The sequence below is a fragment of the Stegodyphus dumicola genome, chromosome 3 (genome assembly GCF_044657685.1).
Source record: "Stegodyphus dumicola isolate Sdum_Otavi_A_Nest chromosome 3, ASM4465768v1".
Classification (NCBI taxonomy): Eukaryota; Metazoa; Arthropoda; class Arachnida; order Araneae; family Eresidae; genus Stegodyphus; species Stegodyphus dumicola.
In genome coordinates, this window is record NC_140770.1 from 132,030,352 (window position 1) to 132,057,147 (window position 26,796).

Below are 26,796 nucleotides of genomic sequence, written 5' to 3' on the forward strand. Positions count from 1 at the left end.
TAATTATGAGCAGGGACATTATATTTATAGATACGAAAGGAAATAAAAAAATAAATGCATTATTAGTCCAAAGGGGCTTTGTCCCTGAAGGACTATTGTTTTTGTTTTGCGATTTTGCGATGAATCACTATAAATGTCCGTTTCACTTTTCAAATTGTTGCCACCCAATGTTAGAGTCCTGCATTATATTTTTAGAAATTAAATGATGAAATATCTGCATATATGTATGTATATTTCTCGCATTGTGATAAAACAACGGTACATAGAGCCATCGAATTTTGAATGACGTAATCATCCTATGAATATGGGCGTGTAGAAGAACAAATTTGAAATTTGGAATTTGTTTTATTATCGATTTCATATTTTCTAAAACATTAACGAAATTTTGAGTAACAAACTTAGTAATTTGAAAGCGAGCGATGGCGACACTCTACGGCGGGAAAGGGCGGGGGGAACCTTTTTATCTTTAGCACACGGAACTGACTATCGGAAATTCTAAAGATATGCTCCTTTTAAAATTATTTTGCGACATTGCTATTGAACTGAATTTTATGGTTTGAGTGCAAAGAACATGATATTTAATAAATAAGTAAAGCTAACACGCAAAACGTTAAAAAACGCGCCTTTGGATGTAATTTAAAATCTGAAACCTTTCATATTTTTTTATGTTTTATCATAATTATAAAAAGCATAAGAAAATATCATAAAGGTATTTCTTTATAAAAAATAAAAAATAAATATGAAATCTTTTCACGAACATATATGCTTTTCAAGACTAACACAAAAGGAATATTTTTAATATTAAGGAAAATCTTTTAAACTTTGAATATAAAAACGGCATATGAGGTTTCAAAAAAGTTGAGGGTTGGAAAAGAGATTCTGTTTCCTACTTTAAAAATTTAGAACACTGTATCCTTCGTCTCAGATCATATATTCCACATTTTTTCATCCCTTGTGTACTTAAACATTATTTTAAAGAAAACTGTCTAATATTTTATCTTACCTTCAAAAACATAATCCGTTTTCGCATTTCCTTCAGTATAAATTTTCATAAACTTTTATCGAAAGATATAGAGAGCCAGCATGGAGATTTGTATTTTCTTCCCTTTCTTTACAGCTATTCATTTTCATTTTTAAATGTTAAGGCAACTAAGATGATATATTTTCGAAATATTCTGAAGATAATTTAAGTTGACAGCTAGATTAGCATGGACTTAGTGGTGATTTTATTAGAATCCTCTAAATTTTAATAAATCATGCATATTTGCTTAACATGTGGCATAAAAGAAATGCGCGCTCGTTACTGGTATTAAAACTGTTTTATTAGATGAACACTGAAAACATTTTTAGAGCAATTACATGATGTTAATTTAGCAAAAGAATTATTTGTAACTCTCTCGAGTAATGAGTATATGAACATGAAAAACGATCTGCATAGGAAACCATTTTCCAAAAAGGAGAAGTTATTATTTAACTTTAGCAGCAAGCTGCTCAGTTTCGCGCATTCATGCCTTCCACATTACAGTATATGGTGATTTAAATTGAGTTCATTTATTAGCAATTTGATTTCTATATATTTTTTGTAATTCGTTCTATTTGTTTATTTGTTTGTTTTGGCGGATATTGCATGATGCTATTTATATTTTTGCCTCTTTTGCTTAGTTTTGAATTTTCTGTTACTTTTACAAAGTATGCCTTATTTTGTAAAATAATAAATAATTTATGCGTTATTTTGTTTAATTTCTCCAATAATCGTTTTTTGGCGTGTTACTTTAACCAGTTATTGTGTCTTATGCACCTTTACTTATGCGAATTTTAGGTCGTGCAGTGCTTGCACAACAGTAGAAAGAGATAAAGGAAAATTTTAGATTAGTTATACAGAGTGCGTTTCGCCAGCTGAAGGCAACATTATTAGTTGCATTTCTATGATAGCAGTCAGTTTTCAATGTTCCGTTGTTCTTGCCTGTGTACAGTGGTGGCCAAAATTGAGGACACTTTTGGAAATTTTTATGTTTTTGAACTTTGTATGCTTATAGAAAATGTTACGTTTCGCAAAATGCAAACTTGTATATATCATTTTAAGGAGAATTTATTACTGAATTCAATACAAAACACAAAATTCAATTATTTGCAATACAAAAAAGTTATTTGTACTTTAATATAAATAAAAAACACACTTATGAAGTGGTTTGTAATGTCTAGCTTTCCTGGCCAATAACTGTTCTTTTTCTGAGAACCAATCAAATCTTAGTAACTGCCAGTAGAAGCTGACATCATGTTTACACTTGAAACAATTCATTATTTTGCTTTGTTCTGTAGAAGGAGGACCTGTTTCTTATACACTGCAATTACAAGTAAGAATTTTTGTAAATTTTTTTAATATTAGTCAAGAAGGCAATGACATCAAATAAAAGAGTAGATTGGTCACCTAGAAAGAGATGTAATATTATTGTGTTACGAGAAAGTGGTCTTTCCTATGCTGAAATTGCAAGACAGGTGGGTGGTTCAGTGACTACACCTGGAGTCCGAAAGTTTTGTTTACGATATCAGGAGACAAATTCAATAAAAAACAAGGAAGGAAAAGGCTGAAAAAGGTGCACCACATCTATTGATGACAGAAGAATAAAAAGACTATGCCTCCAGGATAGAAAAATATCATCAGCGGTCATCAGAAGCGAAGTTACACTGACTACCAATAAGTATTTGGACACCTGTGATAGAAAAGAAAAACTAACTTTATTCAAATTCAATAGTTGGTAGAGCCTCCACGAGAGGTAATTACAGCGTGGACCCTCCAGGGCATACTTTCCACAAGTCTTTGTATGACAGCTAGTGGTATTTTCTTCCATTCGGCTTTAAGAAGACATAGAAATTCCTTCACCGATTTTGCACGGGTAGTGCACCTCTGAATTCGGCGATGTAACTCGTCCCAGAGGTTCTCGATAGGGTTCAGGTCTGGACTCTGGGCAGGCCAGTGCATTCGATGAACTCCATTGGCACCATACCAAGCCTTGGTTAACGTCGAAACATGACAACTGACATTGTCGTCCTGAAAGTAACAGGGGTCCAATCTGTAAAACTGCCACAACGTAGGAAGCACATTGTCATCCAAAATAGTGCAGTAGGCATCGGAGTTGAGCTTACCATGAATGGGGACCAAGGGTCTCAGCCCATACCAGGAGAAACAGCCCTAGACCATAATTCCACCTTCACCGAACTTGACTGTTGGCACATTGCATTCTGGCAGGAGACGTTCTCCAGGTAGACACCAGACCCAGACCCTGCCGAACGGTAAAGAGTGAACCTTGATTCGTCACTCCAAAGAATCCGTTTCCACTGATCTACGGTCGAATTTCGATGTGCTTGCACCACATTAACCGAGCAGCGCGGTTGGACTTTGTGATCAAAGGCTTATGGGCAGCAGCACGACCATGAAAACCAAGCAGATGTGCTTCCTTACGGATGGTATTCATAAACAATACTCCCGGATGCCTGTTGAAACTCCTCGCGGATGAGGGTCATCGGTTGGGTGCTGTTCTTCTGAATTTCTCTGGACAGCACTCGTTGGTCTCTATCTCCCAGTTTCGTTGGTCTGCCGACTCGGGGCACATTCTGACAATTACCGCTCACCTTCCACTTCTTAATCACATAGGCCACTGTCGATTTCGGGTACTTCAGATCGCGAGATATGTCCCTTAAGAATCGGCCACATTTGTGATACCCGATAATTATACCTTTCTCGAAATCAGAGAGCTCCGAACTACGAGGCATCTTGCATGCGACTAAAGCCGATGCTGTTTCTTACACGGTATATACCGGCGGAGTCCGTGACGTACCTTAGGACCGCAGATATCTTCATTTGCATAGGTGTCCAAATACTTATTGGTAGTCAGTGTATATGGAGTGATGAAACTAGGATATCGTTATTCGGTAGTGATGGGCGAAAATATGTAAGACGTAGAATAGGAAAAGAGCTACATCCTGACTGCATTCAAGCAACTGTGAAGAACCCAGTTAGTGTTATGATTTGGTCATGCATGTCAGCAGATGGTATTGGTCACCTTCATGTCATCGATGGGACACTGAATGCCAGAAAGTACATTGACACTATTCTAGAACCAAAACTTCTACCTTCCATCAGAGATCTCTTTCCCAACAATGCTTCGTTTATTCTTCAGCAGGGTTCTGCTCCTTGCCACACGGCCAAAATATCGAAAGAGTGGTTTCGTACAAAGAGCATTAAATTGTTGTCATGGCCAGGAAACAGTCCTGACCTCAATCCTATCGAAACTTTTTGGCACGGTTTGAAAACACTTGTCCGAATGAGGCGCCCATCAAATAAAAGGGAACTAATTGAGGCTATAATTGTTTCCTGGCATCATGTAATAACGAAAGAGGAGCTTAAAACTCTTGTCAACTCAATGAAACGTCGATGTGAAGATGTAATCAAAAATAAAGGGTACCCTACTAAGTACTGATAACACACTGCAATCATCACTATCTAATGTCTATCGATAACTATTATCGTTTAACTTTTTTTGTATTGCAAATAATTGAATTTTATGTTTTGTATTGAATTCAGTAATAAATTCTCTTTAAAATGATATATACAAGTTTGAATTTTGGGAAACGTAACGTTTTCTATAAGCATACAAATTTCAAAAACATAAAAATTTCCAAAAGTGTCCACAATTTTGGCCACCACTGTAGGTTTGAGGCAACTTGTGAGTCAACTATTTCTGAATAGCCTTTGGCTAACTTAACGATTCAGCTTTAGGCTAAATTTGAATTCCTAATTTTTGAGTTATTCTAGGAATATTAGCAGGTTTTGTAAGAACCTGCCTTCTGTTCGGTTACTAATTTCTGAATAAGAGGTCTTTTACATACATTGTACGTTTCTATGTGACTGTGCAGTCACAGCGATAATTCGTTTAAGTCTAGAACTCTCTACTGGAGTCTCGACTTCGTGAATGCTACACAAAAAAGTGAAAATCTGCAACGCCGCGAAGCAATGAGCATAGTAGGAAACAGAAAGAAACTTAAAATGCAGTAATGTGCAATTACTAAGCAACAAATTCATGTTTGAACATACAGCCATGAAATTGCTCGAAAGGGCTTTTGGCGATCAGTACAATGAAGATCCAACTCAGCAGAAAAGTGATGGATATACAGAATTCAGTATCTTAATGACAAGGGTACGTCAGAACACGCGAGAAGTCAGCTGACTCATTGCAAGGCGAAGAAAGGAAGAACTAAAAAAAGAAAGGAGGGACATTCATATTCCTTCATTAAAAAGAAGAAAGGAAGACGCAGTTCAAGGCACTCTTTTGAAAGTGAAAATGAGATTACACGTTTAGTATGGCTACAAGAAAACACCAGCATACTTTTATATGTAGTAGACTAATTCGCAAGCTTGTATAGGAACGTAGCTTGATGTCTGTCGTCCAAGAGTTTGGTACTCATAAAAGTTTTCTTTCATTAGCTTGGAAAGAATTCCAAGATACACGTACAACTTCAAGAACATTAATGGTGAGCCGCCAGAAAACAGTTTATATGATATGTAGCCCTGTAGGGAAAAATAGATCTTAATCAGATAGTCGGCTACATTGCTCAGCGGTTGCGATCGGCAACTGGACGAAAAATGCCCTGGTTTATTGCAGCCAGAAGATTTCATAAAGATGATCTACTCGCCCTCCGCCCTGAACGCTGCAAATCATTTACAGCAGCCGATCGGCGACAGGGTTTACAGTTGTGAATAGAAGACAAAGCCTGGCCGCATCTTCAATGCAATCACGTCTTCTTTACCGATGAGAGTCGTTTCATACTGTCAAACGATTCTATTCCAATTGATATAGAGAGAGAAGGGGACACGCTTTTATCCCACTAACATTTGCGGAGACAAGAGAAATTTGTGGTGGTCCTGGTGTGCTTATCTGGGAAGGCATTATGATGAACGGACGAACGAGGCTCCACATTTTTGACTGAGGTTCACTTAAATCTTTTCTGTAATGAAATTATCCTGCCCCACGTGCGTCTTTTCTGTGGTGCCATTGATCTCAACTGTGCTTTTATAGATGACAATGCTTAACCACACAAGACTCATGTTGTTGAGAAGCTTCTGGAGAAAAGATATCCGCCGAACGCATTGGCCAGCGTGCTTCTCTGATTTAAATACTGCTGAACATGTGTGTGTTACCAACCTGTTGCATAGAAATATTTAGTTGCCGTTTTAGATAAAAATTTGTAATTCATTTTAATTTAAATTGAAAAATGATTAATAACTGTTTCGTATAGCGGTTAGGTTTGTCTATCTCAGTAAAAAATCTGATGTGTACATCACATGACTTCCTTGTACGGAATATTAAATTATACGCAATTTTTTGGCATTTCATTTAAACTTGTTGGATTGAATTAAATCTACTTCGCCAACAGCGCATAAACCACAATAGAATAAATGCATTATTTAAAATTCATTATTTGTTTACCATAGCGACACCCTGGCGCTACGTTCACTTAACAGTATTATATTTCGTTCATATAACTCAGAATGCACAAAGTTTATATCATTTAAACAATTATCTAATCGTTGCCACAAGTTTTATTCAAATACTATAATAAAGCTAGAATGATGTATAAAAGAAATTAAGCAAACAAAACAAAAAAGAAACATTTTTTCACAGACGATTGAGTATTTTCATTTAATTCAGTTATCACTTCGTGACAAGGCAAAAATACATAAAAACTCAAAATATCTGTATTAAAAATTACGAAGTAAATCTTAAACACTTATTTCCTCGAAAAAATTCCAGAAAGGATTAAGCATGATTTAAATAATAAATGAAGTCGTAATCTTTGTTGTTGCGAAGCTAAGTTTCTCTAGATTGGCAACAAATCCACTATCCTGCTGCTTCAAATGTAAACAAGCAATGGACGCCATCAAAGAAAAAAATATTAGGCTTAGCGGCACTTAAATTACTTTAAAATTGTTGATAATTCTAAAAATATTGCATACAGATTTACTAAAGTCATAAAACCCTTAACCGGAAGATAAAAACAACATAATTGAATCATTTTTAAAGCAAAAAATCTACAATTTACAAACGTATAAGAGTAAAGAAACTGAGATCACTGAGCCAGGTAACAGAGTGGATATATATTAAAATATATTTATATACGTTTGGTGCGGCCGATTGCAACCAAAATACGAGGTGCACATCTACATGTTATAGCAGTCCTATATACAAAATTTCAACGTTCTGAGGCTACTCGTTTTTGAGTTATGCGAGATACGTACGTACGTACATACGTTCGTACAGACGCCTCGAAAAATTCTCTTCAGAATTCATTTTAATGCAGTTTTAAAATTTTTTTGAAAGAAAGGAGTATTTTTAGATACATACATACGTACTTACGTAGGTACGTACAGATGTCATGAAAAAAATCTCTTCAGAATCCATTTAAAATCCATTTTACAATACCTTTTGGTAATAAAAGTCTTTATTCTATCCTTACGTACAAATATCACGCAAAAACATCGTTAAATAGCATTCGATAGCGGTCAAAATGGATATTTTCGTTGAAATATGCTGCCTGAAACTTTTTGCGATTGCAATACTTCCTTTTTACTTCGTACAAGGAAGTAAAAAGAGAGAATTTTTAAAGTAACATTTTCTTAAATCCCTGCAGTGGTACTTAGAATTAAATACCTTTTTAATTATTTTAACACACATTTTTTTTTCATTTTAGAAGGAAATATTATATTAATAAATATCCAGAGAATCAAAATAATTTTAAGACAGGAGTAACATAAGTTTCACAAATGTAGATATGAGAAAATATCGACAAAAATTCACATACCTCGAAGCTTGATTCTATGATCGTTCTTGTTTCTATGATAGTCCGTATTTAGGATGATCAGAACACTCATTTTGGTATTGATCTAATTCGATAGGAAGTTCTCATCAAAGCATCGAGGAGGAATAGGTTATTTTCACTCTTCAAAACACCTAGTCTTTATTGAGAATTAACGGAACACTCATTTTGTTATTGATCTGCTTCTAAGGAAGCTTTCATTACACCATTGTGGAGGAATGGTATATTTCCACGGTTCAGCTCACCGAAACGTTATTCAGGATCAACAGAACACTCATTTTGTTAGCAATCTATTTCGATAGGAAGGTTTCGTCACACCATCAGGGATAACTCGCCTAGTCTTTATTGAGGTTGAACAGAACACTCATTTTGGTAGAGATATGTTTTTATAGGAAGTTTTCGTCATATCATCAGGGACGAATGGGTTGTTTCCACGCTTTTCAGCTCGCCGAGTCGAATTAGATGCTGCCTCCGGCAGCTCGCTCGCACTGTCCTTTCGTTCAACCGAAAAGCGTTCAACTCCTAGGATTCACCCCTTCTACCTTGCGACTTCTCCGTCTCCCTTGCAATTTTTTTGTGCATTCATATTCTCTCCATATCTTGCTTCCTCCTAGCAGTCGGATTAAGGGAATTTATTCGTCGCCAGGGTTTGCCAATTGACCAAATAAGGCAATGCGCTCTATTCAGGCCACTCTTCTACGACAATGGATAAGTTTGTTTTCTTAAAATGCAGTCAACTCCCCGTTCTCGAAGGCTATGTGTTCATGAGATGGGAATCACGCATACCCTCATTTCCTCCAAAAGGAAAACCTTAAAAAACATTCTTTGTCATTCTCCTTTCTTCTAGAATGTTCTCTCATGTTCTTTGCTTAAGCTTCAAGTGAGTAATAAATTTATTATTTGTTTTTACAAATATATGTAAAAACATTATAAACGAGTTCTTCCAATTAAAATTCAAGTAAATTATATTTTGATAAATAATTTTACATTAGAATAAAAAAAATGACATAACATGTGGGATACATTAGGGAGATGCCTAGCTTCACGATCTTACACTCCGGAGGACACCAGCCGATACAGAAGCTCCTTAAACAAAGGGCAATCTTTCCCCAAGAACTGTTAGATAATATGGTGTTAAATTTCGACGGACATTACAAAGCAACCACTGCAAGTAGAGGAGGTCACATCCGTTACTAAAGTTCTTTGGTTTTTCTTTTTATGGCTCTCTCTTTTGACCAGAGTTTTTTGTACCAATCCCACTTTGTGAATAAAACCTTTCTAAGCCTTCCGTATAATATGCCTCCTATTTATGCTCTGATTCTGCTACAATGCTTTCCGCATCCATAAATATTTTTAATTGTGGTTGTTTAGTATGAATGTCATATCCCAATTGATTTTTTGCGGAATTACGGACAAAATTAGAAACGTCTCTCAAAATGTTTTGCCCTCTTAAGTTTAAGGGTGTATTCGTAGATAGCTTTTAAAAGAAATTGACATATATTTACGTAATAAGATGATGGAAGAGGAAAATAGCGAAAGAAGTTGGACATAAAACTTTCAACGGTTTTCTCATACTAGGGAATTAATGGATTCTTTTCTACTAGGGAAGTAATGGATTCCAAAATCACAGAAATTTTGACTGTCGATTCAAGGAATGCTTTGTGATTTATCGTTTTATGCAGATATGTCCGTATGGGATGTTTTTAAAAGAATACTTCACTAAATACATTTTAAATAGTCAGTAATAAATTAATGGTTATTAATAAATATGAAATATGTCAAACGATGTTGAATTTCAGGTTACGAAATGAATAGAATATAAAATGTCATGTCATTTTATGTTCAAAAATGTGATGTAGAAACAAGCGCCAGAACTCTTAAAATTGAAGTTTTTTCCGATTTGAGTTTTAATTTTATTCAGAGGTAAATATTTAGTTTTATGAGTCGGAAACTGTAGAGAAGTTTATTCAAGACCAGAAGAAATACATCTGCATTGTTTTTATTTTTTAATTTATACTCATTGTTTTAAACTTTTAACGGTGAACTCTTTCTTTCAGTTTATATATTGCGTTCATAGGTCTTCAGACTGCATTGTATTTCCTAATTTTAAATCAAGTAAAAGCTTCATATCAAATTATAATGCTCGCATTTTTCTTAAGAGTATTAAAGGGTTTCAAATGCTCGCATACAAACGGTAACCTCTTCTGCGTGTGCCGCTAAGATTTTAAACTATCACTCAGTTCACGAAAGCTATCTCAGATATTAGTATAACAAAACGGTTCTACTTCTTATTAACTATGCAAGAACGTGTAAAAACTGTGGTAAACTTGCTTTACCGTTATACTTTTATCTTCTAAAAACAAGTCTAGAGAATGTAATGCGTTTCCCAAGTTTTATTTCTGTATGGCCATTAGGAACTTAAAGTTTAATAAGAAACTCAGTGTATAGCATTTCGCGTCGCTTGTTATTACATTGTGCATGGACGTGGAAAATGCTTTTCTGCTTGAGCAGTTTCAAATCACTTTTAATTGCGTTCCTCTTCGCTTTTCTGCGAACAGAATAAATCTTGTTTCGAAATGCGTGTTTCGTACTAATCTTATTCGGTGATATCTCGCTACTTTAATTCTACAGTTTTGGCGTCTATATAGGTCTATTTCTAATGTAAGAGCTGTTGCCATTGGAGTAAAAACTTTTCAATTGAAATTATTGCATCTTTTATTGAGGAAAGATTTGTAATGTCTACTTCATTTCTAATCATTATATCTGTCAAAATATAACTGCTAAAGACCGAAGCGTAAACCACGATGAAGCTTAAGAATATGTTTTAAATTTACCTTGTGTTTTAATTAACTGTTTCTAATGAATTAGAACATTCTTTCTGCAAGCGCTTTGCACAATTCCAAAGTTAACTAATTTTTTACTTATGAAATAGTGTGTGCCATAAGCTGGGTAATTTACGATACCAATTTAGGATACTAGTTAGGATACCAATTAGAATACCAATTAGAATACCAATTAGTCAGAATACCAATTAGAATATCGAATAGAGTGCCAAAAATCGTATCACGTGCATTAATTTGCAAACATTTAGAATTAGTGTTTTCCTAAGCAATGTCGCGCAGCAATGTTTAAGATTTTAAAAAACATAATGAAGTGGTCCATGGGAAACATGAAGAAAGGAATCGAAAGGAATGCATGAGGCATGTCCTGAAAAGTAAATTTCGGGAAAAATAAATCAGAAGTGACGAATAACTATGTATCAGCTGGCAGGAAAGAAAGGCGCAATCAATCATTCCTGACAGCGATACGGGATATATACATTCCTTTAGTGCTAAGCCACTCTTTGAACTCTCACTAACCACTCTTTCAACTTCTCAATGACTCAAACATATTTAGAAATATCTATACATGGTCTACGGGACTGTTAGTTACGGATATCATGCCGAGGCAGCAGCTCAACATCATCGAAGTCGATTAACACTATGCAATAGCTTTCTGTAAATTCTGCTGGCTCATCTCCCTTGTATGACCTTGCGACAGCAAATCATTTTGAGTATATGCAGATGCCCCACTGTCCCAGATCTTAACAATTATGCCACCCAGACGGCATAATTGTTAGAGAAGCTAGCTGACGTAACGATGACAATGGGTTTGAAACTTGAAAAGGACATGGATGTTTGTAAATGTATAATGTCTGCATGGCAAGGAAGCACTCAAAATACAAGGCAAGCCGAAAACCTTCTTGAGTGGTTGCTAGTAGAACAGGTGTCGGAGAACCTCGGACCGACCCCCCCCGGTGTTTAAATTCATGTAGTTAGAAAATTGTTAGATTTAAAGTGTTCAGATAATAATCGGATAAAAAGGGACAAATTGTTAAAAAGTAGATCTTTGTATACAACAGAAAATACTTGTGAATAATAGTCTGATTTGCCTCTGCACCAAGAAAGTTTTAGGAGACCATTCATTTCAGTTAGGCTTGAAATTTCGCAATAACGAATAAACTCAAGAATTTGTTGCATCCCCAAAACTGATTCGATGCTCAAAAACTTAGATTTCTAAGAAGGACGTATTGAAAAACGCAAATTGAATAACGAGATACTTTAAAATTTTTATCAGAAAAATGCGTTTCCGTTTACAAAAGAAATGAAAGACAGCATATTAACCCACTTAAAAGCTTCCAAGTATTTTTCAAACGTTATTCGTCCAGAGAAATTGAGAAAGGCATTTGAATTTCAGTTCAAAATTATCATGATCTAAGAAAGATATAAGGTGTTTCTCCCGTCTTTCTAGTGGTGACGGCGTTGCTCATTTTTCATCTTTCCTACTTTGAAATAACCTAATGACTCTACAGTGGCGTCCGCACTGAAAAGAGTGTTGGATGATTATTATCCACACCCAGGATTTCGGATTGAGTCCCTTAAAAGCCCCAGTCACTCTTATAAAAAAATAGGGTGTATATAAGATGTTTTCTTAGCATGCATGCCTTCGCGGTGTGGTGGCCTGCATGCTGGGCGCGTATTCCAGTGGTCCTCGGTTCGATTCTCGGCGAAGGCGTTGCTCAGTTTTCATCTTTCATGCTTCCAAAAAATCCTAATGTCTCTACAGAGAATAATAATATTGTTCATAATTGCTTTATTGCAATTTATTAATTAATTGCATTAAAATTATATCACTGTAAGATACATATTGGGAGATCCTGGTGGAGACATCATAGGTTCTAAAGAAGTAATTTAAGAGTCCCTTTAGTTAAAAACTATCATTAAAGGATACATGAAAGGAAAAGAGTTTGGAATCGTTTTCCTAATTAGTTTTTTTTCCTAATTAGTTTTTATCTATTTTGCCCCTCTTCCCCATTGCTACGTTAAGATTTCAAACTTCTCCTTGATTTCTGCATGCTAGTTTAGTATACCGCTAGCAAGTACAATTATCATAGAATATTTTCTAAGTAAATTTAATTTTTATTAACTTTAAGAAAATTTAAGGAAAATTCAACTAACGTTAGAATGCTAATGTACGTGTGAGGACAGATTCAAAAGTTTCCTATCTTACACATTGATAATTGTTTAAAAAATATTCCTTCTGTAGACTAAAGGCTATGGAAATACTAAATCAAGAAATCTGAAAGTTTCTTTACAGGAATCGTATACATTGCTTTCTGACTGTGCACTGAATGACTGATGTGCTAGTTTCTCCTGAAAATTTTAAAGCTGAGCACGGTTCTTTGATTAAAGTTTTGATAAATAGAAGAACTTAATCCGAACCATATATAACAAAACTAGATCATACGTATGCTAATTAGTCTTCCTTCTTATTTATAGTGAAATAAATTTGTAAATGAATTTCGAATAGGCCGAAATTCCCTACATGGTTCTCGTAAAGTTCGATAAATGGAAGCAATAACAATTTTGCTCATGTGCAAGGGGAAATATTAACCTACAGGTGATTAAACTTTAAGGAGACAGTAGCAAGATTTGATATATCTAAAACAACCACCTCTACATGAACATATTATAAAAAAAGGCCAAATATTAGGCTGAAACCTAGGACGTGGATCAAACTTCCACGTGAGGCTGGGCTGCATGAGCGGGCCTTACTTCTTTTTGGAGTGTGTGATGAATTCAATATAGCGTTCTCTGGCTTGAAAAGCCTCTTCGGAATTTTGGATATCAGGAATGGTTAATGGGCTTAGTCATTTCTGCTGAATGCACGCGTTTCGGAAAGAAGCAAGTTTAACGTTAGATGCTGTTTTTTAACTTTAGTTCGGAGACCTTCGATACTTTATGCTTCTGAAAATTTAGTAAGGTTTTCAGAATTAATGATACAGTGTCTTATTCATATAGTGGTTAGCGATGCTGTCTACATTATAGTTGTGTTTCGGTTTTAATCTCGGAGCAGACATGGATGTTTGTTATTGTTTTTGCAGAAGGAAGTCATTTTAAATAGTGGCGAGATGAAGGTCCTTTCAAGCTGTTTGGTGGTAGGGAAAGAAGGATACACGACCCTCGGATTTATCCACCGAAATATTGCGCATCAGCATTTGGGCGCAGCTGCACAATTAGTGCGGCTGAAGTATATCTATAAGGAAAAATGGTGAATTTCTGGTGTTCTTCCTTCTCTTGCTTGTGCCGGTACTAGTACGAATGTATGTTAATTTTTACTAAAATAAATACTTAAAATATGATTTATTATTGCAACAAGCAAAGACGGTTAAGCTTCAATTTTTAGACTATGCATACATTAATTTTACAATTTATTTAAATTTAATAATCTTTCATTGTTCACTAATTAGATCAATGAAATTTTTGCATGAGTGTTTTATTATTACTTTATTACTGCAGCTTATGATTAAATAAATTACAGCTTTGCAGTCTTTTTTTAAATGGGTGGTTATTATTATATTTCCAAATATAAATGCAGTTCGACAATAATTATTCATTTCATAGAACGAAATAGAAGTGTGGTACTGTGCAAATATATACAGGTAGTTCAACACATTTAATATCACATGAAATTTGAAAACATTAAAATTAAGTTTTAAAGATCAGTTGTTCCAGCAAAGTTAGCATATGAAATAATTTATGCCCATGATAATTTCAGATAAGATTATTACGGATATATAAAGAAACCAGTTGAACGGTTTTCAATGATATAAGGTCTCTATGAATTGTACAATTCATTCAGGTGAACAGAATGAAATTTTTCTGACACATTGCAAGAAAAGGCTTAAGTAACCACTAAGAATTTTAATTTTTAAACTCAGAGGAAGGAGAATGCGCGATAGGCTATGTTCAGATGGCTAGAAGATACTGAAAATGGTTTTATCTTATAAATATTCGATAATGGAGAATCCTAGTTTAAATTAGAACGTACTGGAAAACACTTTGAAGAAGACTTCTATTACAGACTGTCGTGAATATAGTAATGATGATGATTTCGAACTCCATCTTGTTTTCTTATGATGATAATAAAGTCATTTCGATTTTCTGTGTGCATCGGATGTTAGTAAGAAGGCCCTTTTACTCTTCAGAAAGAATGAGGAATCTGAAATTGAATCCGTTACGCAACGAGCGAATAATGATCAAGAAATCTTCAATTATGGATTATTACGAATTAATGTAAGAAGTGATTTATTCTGAAACTTCTTTTTGCAGAGATTAATTTCTTTTTCTCGCTTTATTTGTTAAAGTAGTTTCCATATAAATTAATATATTACGTTGGAATACCTGTAAATAAATTAATGGTGATATAAATTTTAAAATGAAATAAATGAAAATTTTACGTTAATAGTGGACAGCTTTTATTTTCAAGACATCACTTTTGTGAAGTTTTAAAATTAATGAATAATATGAACCGCTAAAAGCATATTGTGTATGTAAGTATTGTATTTTAAACATGACTCTACTGCGCTAAAATCATTACATTATATTCATTTAATTTTGTAACCATATATTAAAATTTCAAAATTGTTTATGAAAACATATTTCTTTTCAATTTCAAAAACGTACTTCTTAAATTCAGAAGCAAAGTTTATTGATTAAATATGATCTTTATGTTTTCCTTCCTTAAAAAAACTGGAATATGAAAACTGCTTCACATACGTATCCGAAAATGTAAAACTTTACAGTGTCAGATGAGTAGGCCAATTTCTACCATGGCATAGCTACAAAAGAATCCGAATATCGCTTTAGTTGCTGTTTGTTGAAATTTTAAGACAAACTCTTGAGTTAAAATATTACGATAAATAACGATTACTGGAGGAGTTGAAGAAACAAGAATCAGCAAAATATTCATAAATTTGCAGGGTTAGTTTTGGAGCAATTGCAAATATAGAATCTTCTTCTTTAATATAGAATCTTCTTCTTTAATATAGAATCTTCTTCTTCAGTTCCAGAAGTAGAGATGACAAAAGAGTAGCCAGGTTGTTCTGCCCTTCTGCAGCTGAAGAAGCTGCTTCTGGAGCTAAATCTATATTTAAACCTTCGAAACTAGTCATACAAATTTCTGAGTATTACGTTGATTCTTGTTTCCTTAGCTTCAACAATAAAAGTGTTTTGAACTGCAAAATATATATGAATGCATCTATCCACTAAGGCTTTTAAACAAGATTCTGGTATTTCTGGGATTTAAAGCTTATAGGGACCTTGGCAGTTTCACGAAATAAACATGGACACCAAGAATGTATGTTTCGTTGATTGTCGTTTCCGTCTAAGGGTAGCAATATTTATATATGGTGGCATTCCTTTTGTAAGATTCTCACTGCTGTATTTCTTAGTTACGGTAGAAAGTGACGAATCTTAAGAACTTGTTAGCGAATAATCGCTTAAGTTCTTACAACAAGAAACAACAAGATGGAAGGGTAGTTAACCCTTTATTATTCCAATAAGATTTAACAAACCCCCGTCTTGGAGTGTACAATCACAGCCGACACTTGGGCTTGAACTTAAGAGACTAAAAATTAAGCTAAAACTAAGATTAACTAAAGAAATTCTAATCAAGATTCTAATCGAGTTGACCCCTTAACTCTATTTGACTACGAAGCTTATCAAGGGTTTGAGTACGGCCGAGCGTAATAACAGCTTTGAGAGAGAGAGTAGCCAAAAGGCAGACGCGCGTAAATCAGAAACTCTGATTCTCTCTAACTCTGCGAGTAACTTCACGGTTTAAATACCGCTCCTCCTCATTAAGTATTCAGAAAGATTCCAAAACTACGTTCTCGCCGGAAGTAGTAAGTTGAAGTTAGTAGTCTGACAAGAAAGGAACTTAAAATTTAACTGTTAATAAAATTAACATAATCCTTACACCTCGTCATGAACCTTCCCATCAGTATTACCATATTCGGTAGCATTCTTTCAACGTAGCACTTGCTCTCACATTTAGACTTCTTAGTTTGATCTTAAAAATTATTTTGCTGTCTTCTGTTAATAACTGAGATTTCTAGTTTTAAATTTTGTTAATCTATAGTTATATTTGTTTTGTTTTCTAGTTTTTTAGGTTTATAGTTTGCTAATTTATTTAGTTTTTCTATCTTTTGAAATCTCTTGATCCCGTAATCCTTAAGGATATTTGTGCTGCTAATGTTTTCATGATTTGACAAGACGAGCGAAACATACATTCGTTGGAAGATTACAGGTATTAAGATCTGCCTTGTTTTCTCTTATGATACTTTAAGTATGACTTTTATTTTCTATAAATATGTTTCTATTTTCCACTAAAGATATCATCTGGCATACGCTGGATGTTCCCTTTCATAGTTCATTAAAAAACCTTTTTCTTGTAGATTTCCCCGTTATGTTTGTTCTTTCAACGAGCTCATATAATATTTCGCGCACAGGAAATCTTTTTTATTATTCATTTTAAATCAGTTCATTATTCATTTAAAATCAGTTCAACAAATAAGTTGCCTTAACGAAGCCGTTTAACATTATAAAGTTTGGCATGCATTTGCAGTCATCTAACAATTCCCCAACTATTAGTAGACGTTAATCGAATTATCGCTAAAAAAGAACTGAAACTTGAAAAAGTGTAAAAGACCATTTCATTTAAAACTACGAAAAACAGAAGGTACACCTGCACTTACAAATCAGCCAATCATTTGTATCATGTAACTTAGATTAACAGTCAACAAAACCATAAGGAAGAGGAAGGGAGCAGCTTCTGTTGGTCAAAAGGACTGGAGCCCCCTGGTTGAACTCAAAGGGAAGAAGTCTCCCTTTGCTCCATTGCCTGCCTGTGTACCATTGGTGCATAGGTGGAATAATATGGCGTATTCCACCTACGCACCAATGGTACACATGAACATCACCTGGCTCCCTATTGGAAATCAAATGTGACCTTGGCTCCCAGTCTGCTTTGGCTAGACTAACAAGTGGCCAACTTAAATGTCTTTCCTTTGATAGTGGCAGAAAAATCCATCCGGCTTGTAAAAAATGTTGTGACCATCCAGCTTTACCGGATGACATACTGGGTTGCATCGGATTATCTAAGGAGGACTTAACGTCAAATCCCCTTAAAAGGAGGGTTTTTAACTTCAAATCCCATCTAAGGAGGACTTAACGTTCTTGATTTTTGACGGTCAACAACCTTTTGGAGCTGTCGAGGATAAGCTACAACAACCACGACAGAGTAACTGTCAGTCAATGTAGAAATTAATTAAATTAAATAACCTAGTAGCCGAAGACTGCTCCAAACAATTCAACACTCAAACTATTTAACCGGCATGGAGATTCAATATCGAAAATTATAATGCAAGCTCGACGAATGTAACATCTTATCTTAGTAACCTAGTAATGAGTCCTCGAGAAGAAGAATACGCCATGTCTTACAATCCAAAATCCTCATCGTAAATACCCACGAGTTAAATTGCATTTTGGTGAGGAAATGGAAGAAAGACATGACAGTAAAGATATAAGACATAAAATAACTGGTTAATTTATATAAAGGAACTTTACAAACATTGTTAGACAATCAGAATGTGGCTTAATATACTTTTATTTCCAATAACGGGCACTAGCCGTTGTTGGCTTTAGCCGATTCTAAGGCCGTAGTCAGTGGTAACTTTATTATGAAGACACATTGTAAGGATCTTAAGTTTTACTAACGTTTATTTTTATTTTAAATCTTTACTATCACTTCTTATTTTCTACTTCCGGCCAGAATTAAAAGCTTTAACTTATTTATGCAAATTTGTCTTGCGAGCGCCAAGTACTTAAGTTGTGGCTTTTTGCCAAGCAGGAGTAAGGAGTGATTAGGAGCAGGCCACTTGCCATTGCAGTTTTACTCGGTTGCTGATTGCCTTCAAGGCCAGAGGTTTTATCCTCTTGATAATTTTAAACGTATCGTAGTGTTAACAGTTCTGAACTACATACGGCCTTTCTGTTAATATACGGCCAATCTTCAAGTAGACACTTGTTTATTAATTCAAAGTTAGTTTAGTTAGAATTTAGTTAATATTTTTATATTCTTACGTTCAGACCACAAGTGGTTGGTCTCTGTATTCCGAAGTCCGGAAATCATTGTAAAGAGAGAAAAATAAAGGGTTTTGTATACACTTCCTGTGTATCTTGTCTACTTCCCACATTTATTGAACATAGCTTTAGTAAGCTCCCTGTTCCGAGTCAGGTCATTTAATGTTCCCCAAGCAAGTAAGGAGGAACACTGAACCTGATAGTGGCGCCCGACGAAGAAGTATAACCATGGCCGAGTTTCAAGAAGAACCTGTGCTGCCTGCAGAAGCGGCTCAGAATCCAGAAATGCCAGCTGCCACCCTGGAAGTATTTGGTTACATCGTCCAGACCATGCGCGCTTCGATGAAACCAGAAGCAACATTTAAAGGAAACTCACCGGTAAACAATTTTTTGGAAAAATTCGAAGACCACTTCATGATGTATCCCGTGCACGAGTTCCAGAAAGTCACCTTAGCTACCAGCGCTTTGAGGGGCCAAGCGCTTAATTGGTTCAAATGTATAGGCAGAAGTCTCTTGGGTCAAGAAGGAAGTCCCACCTATACATACGAAAATTTCAAGACTGCCCTAGTAAAAGCTTTCCCTGTCGTAAGGGATCGTACAAAATTAGAAACGGAACTTTTCCGCATATATCAGCAACGAAACGAAAATCTTTCCACCTTTATTTTAAGAAAAATTCACGTCTTCAAACTCTTGTATGGAAACCGTCCGGATCCTGAGATAATTCAAGTGATTTTGCCGAGGTTACTTCCCCAAGTACAAGACTTTATTGAATTAAGGAAAACGACTACACTGGAAAAGTTATTTGAGCTAGCAATCCAGTTTGAAAGTAGAAGAACGGCGGACATTGAAAGAAGACGACAGGATGAACAACGAAACCAGTTTGGTGCGCCAAGACCACAGCAAAGTCAAGAACACGGCTACGGAAGCAAAGCGAATCAGTGGGCAAGGAAACCCGAGTATCCAAAAACAACCGGCGAACGCCGACAGTTCAATAGTAATCCAGGAAAAAATTCTGAAGGCCAGTGGAAAAAGAAGGAAAGCACGGAAAGGAAAAAACAAGCTTTAAACTAAAACGGATTTCTACTGACGGGAGGGTGCGGAAATCCGAAGGCCAAGAAAACCCCTCTTCCTTTAAGTTAAATATAGTGATGGTGAAAAATTTGACTCTTCCAAAGATTGAAGTGTTGGTGAATAACATCCCAGCCACCGCACTCCTGGATACAGGCGCGCAGTGTTCCTGTGTGGCAGAAGATTTTTTTAGGAAGTATTTTCGGAAATACCGCATATATTATTCGGATAATACCACAGTGTTAGTTGCGCAAGGAGAAAGATGCAAGTGCATAGGTAAATTACCGCTACACCTTCGTATCAAGGACGAACAAGTAAAGATTATGTTTTTTATAGTAAAGAATCTGCAAGCACATAACATCTGAGGGATAAATTTTCTTTCACAGGCAGAAGCAACACTGGATTTTAAAGAAGCGTCCCTTAAGCAGACGATGAAACCAGTTCGAGGTAAGAAAACAGAACCACCAATGTTAAAGTTTGACCACCTGCCTAAGGAAGAGGAACAAAAAATCCGACAAGTGGTAAGTGAATTTGCTTCGTTATTTAGTGATATTCCAGGATTTACTCAAGTTACTAACCATAGTATCGACACCGGAGATTCACTGCCAGTTCGCTACAGACCATATAGCTATGATAAGAATAAAGAAAAAATTATAGAGTGGCACATTAGAGAAATGTTACGTAAAAAGATCATAACGCCCATCTCAAGTAGTTATGCTAGCCCGGTGGTTTTATGTAAGAAAAACAATGACTATCCAGTAACACATCCAAAAAGGTGGCGTTTTGCGATTGACTATCGTAAATTAAACTCCATGACTAAATATCCGGTATATCCGTTACCTATTATTGAAGAAATTCTAAGGAACATAACGTGTAGCAAATACATGACGACTTTAGACTTAACGACTGGTTATTTTCAAATAGGGGTTAGACCGGAAGATGTGCCTAAGACTACTTTTATAACCAAGTCTGGCACTTATGCATTCCTGCTTATGCCGTTTGGCCGTTCAGGGACACGGGCAACATTTCAGGGATGTATCGACATTGTGCTAAGACCTGTTCTTGGAAAGTCCACATTTATCTATTTAGATGATATCATTATTACTAGTGATAATCTGGACCAACATGTACAGGATTTAAGACAGGTGTTTTCATTATTAAATGAGGCCGGTCTAAAAGTTAATGTCGAAAAATGCAAATTTGCAGCCCCTGAATTAAAATACTTAGGTTACAAAATATCTCAGAAAGGAATCGAGACAGATGAATCAAAAATAATCGCCGTGCAAAGGTATCCGCCGCCAAATACGGCGAAGAAGCTCTTTTCTTTTCTAGGACTTTGTTCATATTATAGGTCCTTTATAAAAGATTTTGCAGCTATTGCTGAACCATTGTTAAAATTAAAAAGGTAAACGACAAGATTCTCGTGGACGGCCGAAGCCAATAGTGCTTTCAAAAAATTAAAGCAAGCATTAACGCAAGCCCACTTTTTCAAATTTCCTGAAAAGAATGAGATATTAGAAATTTCAGCGGATGCTTCGGATTATGCGGTAGGAGCGGTACTTTCGCAAAATCAGCAGCCCGTGGCATTTTTTAGTCGAACTTTAAATCAAAAACAAAGAAATTATTCCGCGACCGAGAGAGAGGCACTTGCAGTTCTGTTAGCAGTGCAAAATTTCCGAGTCTATTTTGGAAGGGCGCCAGTAACAGTGTATTCTGATCATGCGGCGATAACTAGATTGTACTCAGGGAAAAACTTATCCCCAAGGTTAATAAGATGGGCACTCAAGTTACAAGAGTATAATCTGGTAATCAAGCACACCACCGGAAAGGAAAATATCGTAGCAGATGCCCTATCCAGAATAAAAATAGATGAAGAAGGTAATACTGTAAAGGTGGCAATGCTCATAGCATGTACGATAAATTCCCGAGAAACTGTAATAACCGAACTGGGTAAGGATCCTGAGTTTAGAAACATTTATGAGTATTTAAAGGATCCTGAAAATTTTAGCCACCAAGACACTGTGGCGATAAGAAATAGGGCGGCCCATTACGAACTAGGAGATGGTCTATTATTTTATAAAAAAACTACAAATTCCAACAACGAATTTCGACCTGTTATCCCAGCTAGTCTTAGATTAAATATCCTGCAGGAGTGACACGACTGCCCTTTAGCTTCTCATGCTGGTATTCGAAAAACTATCCAAAGCGTACGCGAAGCAGTCTATTTTCCTGAACTGCAAAAGTTAACAAGGGCGTATGTCCAGTCCTTCCCAACATGTCAAGCAGTTAATTATATTAATTTCCGGCCGGTCGGGTTTCTAAATAGCATTAAATCCGAATTTCCAAATGAAATAATTGGCATCGATTTATTGGGCCCTTTCCCAAAAAGTCAGTTAAATAAAAGTCGGTATCTCCTTGTTATGGTTGATCATTTTAGTAAGTGGACCGAAATTGTTCCCTTAAAACGAGCCTCCGCGAAATTAGTTACTGATTCTATTTTAAATAAATATATTTTAAATTTCTGGGCGCACCTAAAAGTTATATCGGATAATGGTCCTTAATTTGTTAGTAATATATTTGAAGACATGTGCCAAAAACTGGGCATACGTCATTTAAAAATGGTCCCGTATCGGCCGCAATCAAATATAGCGGAACGGGTCAATAGAAATATAGTGAAAATTATCCGTACTTATGGTAAAATGTTTCATAAAAGCTGGGATAACTATGTCAATGAATTAGATTTCGCCCTTAGGACCGCAAAACATGATACAACGGGCAAAACTCCTGCTGAGTTATTTTTAGGCAGAAAGATTATAACGCCGTTAAATAAATTATTTTATGTTCAACAAAGAGCCCCAGAATTTAAAATGGGTGATATAGAAAAATTAATTAAAGAAGCAAAAAAGAACACTGAAGTAGCACAGAGAAAAGAAAAACCTTATTACGATTTGAAACGACGGGGAGTAACTTATAAAGTAGGAGATGAAGTATTAACAATTAAGCATTCACTTTCTTCAGCACAGAAGATAAAACCGCCAAATTTTTTCCACGATTTGAAGAACCATATGTCATAGAAAAAATAACTCAGGCTGTAGTGGTGTTAAAAGCCAGGAATGGTGAAACATGCTCCACAAACATTGACCAGATAAAACCATTCTATGACCGTAATAAAATGCAAATATTTAAAGATCTTTTGCAGGATCCGGCACGGCAGGCACAAGCTCCTGAGGTGGAACAACGACAATCACAAGAGAAAGCCATTAGGAGGCAGGAGCAATTGAAAAGAAAGTGACCCCGTTGGAAAATTGAAGGTAACAAGAAAAAGAAGCCGTTCCACCGACCAGAAAAGAGAGAGCACGACCACCCCCAGAATGAAGAAGGGAGAAGTACGACGAATGCAAAGAGAGCGAGGAGTAATAACGGCAACTATAACCCGGCTTCCAAACGGAAGATCTACCCATCGGACAGGAGTCTACGCAGCAAATGTCGACGAATTGCGGAAGGAACACCAGCTGCGGAGGCAAAGAAACAAGGAAAATTTGAACAGCCCGCAACGAGATCCAAGCAGGAACGAGAGAGAAGTGTCCCGGTTCCGCCAAGACAGTTGCCATCAAACGGCCAAGACCACAGGCAGAGGCGAAAAAGAACGTCTTCAAGGGTGACCGAACTGGAAGAAAAAGAAAGCTCATAGAGGAAGGAAATGAAGGGCGAGCCCACACAAGAAGGAAGATAAACCAAACGCTAATCTTCGCTACCTTCCAGGACTGGGCAGAAAAAAGAATGTCCGAATATCACAAAGATAAGTAAAACGTTATGTTACTTTACAACCTTAAGTTAATCTTTCATTCTTACTGCAAGTGCAGAATTCAAGACGTTTTACCTCATGTGAGGTCTACTTTTATCGCCAAAAAGGCGAGAAATGAGTTGTTACCTATTTTGGTATTATGTTTTTCAATTACTCGCGAGTAAAACTAAAATTAATATATAATAGGAATGTGTAAATACTTGAATATTGTAAAAGTTATTGTATAAAATTTTATTTAAAAGATTCTGGCAAGAAAGAAATTTTAGTCTGAAAGACTTTTGAAATGTAGTATTTCAATGGAGAAGAATTGGCACTTGCTTGGAAAAGAATAGAAGTTAACAATGTACTACTAATGTATGTTTTAAAATGCGTAAAATTAACGGCATGTTAATATGTTCTTACATACAATGTGAACTGTTATTTTAAGCGTTAAGAAATACTGTGATATGTTAAAAGTGAAAGTAATGCCAAAAAATTTTAACTTATTCGTGTGACTGTAAAAAGAGAAAATTATTGTGAATATGTGTTAAAGTTTGAATGAATGTAGTTAGGCTCTCTGACGCAACACTTCAGAGTTAGCCACTTTCAGAATAGTACCTCAGGGTTTAGAGATGAATATAAGGTCGTGTTATGAGGTCTTGTTATGCTGAATTTTAACACGTTAGTGTTTTGATTGCAGGCGGTAGTGTTGAACACTTGTACATAAACACATTCGTGTTTGGTGTTTTCTTTTACAACACATGTCAGAGAGCACGGGGAAAGAATTAAATGTCAATTAAAGTCATGAATGAAATAAGAATGTTAAGACAAATATAAGTATTCATGTTACTTGCCATTTAATTGTGTAATATTTCATTAAACTAGTTTTCCTTCCAGATCTCTGGAAGGAACCAGATTTCAACTAGAAACTCCTGTTTAGATGCAAGTACAGATGAAAAGTAATTGTCCATGAAGTTGATAATGTAAAAACGATTTTTTTTTTAATTTCTAGTTTCTAGTGAGAAATGTTTGTAAAAGATTGTCCTCGCGTTAGATTCTAGAGCAAAAAGGTTTCAACAAGCTCGTTTTAGACCTCAGTTTCAAACTAATTAACTCTGGCGGCAAGTATGTAAGGATCTTAAGTTTTACTAACGTTTATTTTTATTTTAAATCTTTACTATCACTTCTTATTTTCTACTTCCGGCCAGAATTAAAAGCTTTAACTTATTTATGCAAATTTGTCTTGCGAACGCCGAGTACTTAAGTTGTGGCTTTTTGCCAAGCAAGAGAGAGGAAGGAGTGATTAGGAGCGGGCCGCTTGCCATTGCAGTTTTACTCGGTTGCTGGTTGCCTTCAAGGCCAGAGTTTTAATCCTCTTGATAATTTTAAACGTATCGTAGTGTTAACAGTTCTCTGTACTACATACGGCCTTTCTGTTAATATACGGCCAATCTTCAAGTAGACACTTGTTTATTAATCCAAAGTTAGTTTAGTTAGAATTTAGTTAATATTTTTATATTCTTACGTTCAGACCACAAGTGCTTGGTCTCTGTATTCCGAAATCCGGAAATCATTGTAAAGAGAGAAAAATAAAGGGTTTTGTATACACTTCCTGTGTATCTTGTCTACTTCCCACATTTATTGAACTTAGCTTTAGTAAGCTCCCTGTTCCGAGTCAGGTCATTTAATGTTCCCCAAGCAAGTAAGGAGGAACACTGAACCTGATAGTGGCGCCCGACGAAGAAGTATAACCATGGCCGAGTTTCAAGAAGAACCTGTGCTGCCTGCAGAAGCGGCTCAGAATCCAGAAATGCCAGCTGCCGCCCTGGAAGGATTTGGTTACATCGTCCAGACCATGCGCGCATCGATGAAACCAGAAGCAACATTTAATGGAAACTCACCGGTAACCAGTTTTTTGGAAAAATGTTAGGACCACTTCATGATGTATCCCGTGCATGAGTTCCAGAAAGTCACCTTAGCTACCAGCGCTTTGAGGGGCCAAGCACTTAATTGGTTCAAATGTATAGGCAGAAGTTTCTTGGGTCAAGCGGGAAGTCCCACCTATACTTATGAAATTTCAAGACTGCCCTAGTAAAAGCCTTCCCTGTCGTAAGGGATCGTGCAAAATTAGAAACGGAACTTTTCAGCATATAACAGAAAAGAATTGAAAATCTCTCAAGCTTTATTTTAAGAAAAATTCACGTCTTCAAACTCTTGCATGGAAACCGTCCGGATCCTGAGATAATTCAAGTGAATTTGCCGAGGTTACTTCCCCAAGTACAAGACTTTATTGAATTAAAGAATCCGACTACACTGGAAAAGTTATTTGAGCTAGCAATCCAAATTGAAAGTAGAACGGCGGACATTGAAAGAAGACGCCAGTATGAACAAGGAAACCAGTTTGGTGCGCCAAGACCACAGCAAAGTCAAGAACACGGCTACAGAAGCAAAGCGAATCAGTGGGCAAGGAAACCCGAGTATCCAAAAACAACCGGCGAACGCCGAGAGTTCAATAGTAATCCAGGAAAAAAGTCTGAAGGCCAGTGGAAAAAGAAGGAAAGCACGGAAAGGAAAAAACAAGCTTTAAACTAAAACGGATTTCTGCTGACGGGAGGGTGCGGAAATCCGAAGGCCAAGAAAACCCCTCTTCCTTCAAGTTAAATACAGTGATGGTGAAAAATTTGACTCTTCCAAAGATTGAAGTGTTGGTGAATAACATCCCAGCCACCGCACTCCTGGATACAGGCGCGCAGTGTTCCTGTCTTGCAGAAGATTTTTTTAGGAGGTATTTTCGGAAATACCGCATATATAATTCGGATAATACGACAGTGTTAGTTGCGCAGGGAGAAAGATGCAATTGCATAGGTAAATTACCGCTATACCTTCGTATCAAGGACGAACAAGTAAAGATTATGTTTTTTATAGTAAAGAATCTGCAAGCACATAACATCTGAGGGATAGATTTTCTTTCAGAGGCAGAAGCAACACTGGATTTTAACGAAGCGTCCCTTAAGCAGACGATGAAACCAGTTCGAGAAGAGAAAACAGAACCACCAATGTTAAACCTTGACTACCTGCCTAAGGAAGAGCAACAAAAAATCCGACAAG